The sequence below is a fragment of the Corvus brachyrhynchos genome, unplaced genomic scaffold (genome assembly GCF_000691975.1).
Source record: "Corvus brachyrhynchos isolate BGI_N302 unplaced genomic scaffold, ASM69197v1 scaffold904, whole genome shotgun sequence".
Classification (NCBI taxonomy): domain Eukaryota; kingdom Metazoa; phylum Chordata; class Aves; order Passeriformes; family Corvidae; genus Corvus; species Corvus brachyrhynchos.
Window position 1 is genome coordinate 450148 of NW_008237536.1, and position 1106 is coordinate 451253.

The window sequence follows — 1106 nt, forward strand, 5'->3', positions numbered from 1 at the left end:
AGGGGGATTCCCTTTGAGGGGCAAAAATTAATTATAATCAGTAAGTGGAACTCTGAGCTGCAGCCTGGTCCAGCACAGTGCCACAGCTCCCCATCCACGAGTGCTTTCCTTGGAGAGCCGCGCTCCGCACGCTCTGAAAGCTTTAACTGGAGCCATCAGGAGCGGGGGCACCCCCGGGTAATTTCTTGCACCCTGCTGAGCCAAGCAACCTGCAGGGTCACAGCTCCATGCAGACATCCCCGAATTCCTGGGTGAGCCCAGACAGGCAGAGGGGCAGAGCTGGCTGTGCACTCCTCATCCAAATGGAAATTTGCCTGGAGACGTGTCACTGGAAATTACAATTTTTGCAGGAAAAAAACACCCAACAAAACTATGATCAATCATTTGTTCAAATTTTCATCAAAAGCAAGAATTTTCCTTAAAGTAAATGTTGGTTACAGAGAAGCAGCTGTTTGTTTTGTTTTCTGTAACCAAAACCAGAAGGTTGTTCTTTAAAACGTTTCTGAAAAGCAGCTGCTTCGGTCAGCAAAGCAAAAACAAAAGGAAACTGTCGCAACGACTAAAATAAATGTTTTCCTCAGAACTTCCAAGAACATAAAGGGAAGACACAACTCGATTGTAGTCCCTGGCTCTGCTGCAGATGCCGAGTGTTTGCTGCCTGCGGCACCGCAGTCGCCTCCTGCTCCGGGGGGGCTCAGCGGGACGGGACAGCGGCTCTCCAGGAGCAAAACCCTTCCCGTCCTTTCTAGGACCAGCCCCACACCGGGACAGCACCTGCATAGTGCAGGAGTCAGTCTGGAGGTGTTTCCCAACGCAGCTCGTTGGCACTGCTGCTGGGGCAGGAGTTGGCACCCGGCCCTGGGGCACAGCCAGGGGAGGCTCCCTGGGGAAGGGGCTCTGCCATGGCCACCGGGAATCCCTTTGGAGCAGGATTTGCCTCTCCCCCACCTGGAGCACAGCTCTGTCTGTCCAAGCGTCTTTCCAGGGCTGAGGGAGTTGGTCACGTCACTCTGAGAGACTTTTGTCTGCGGCTTACTTGGAGCATTTCGGCCACTAAGAAAAAGGAAAAGGAATGGGGAAAAGGAAAGGGCAAAAGGGAAAGGGAA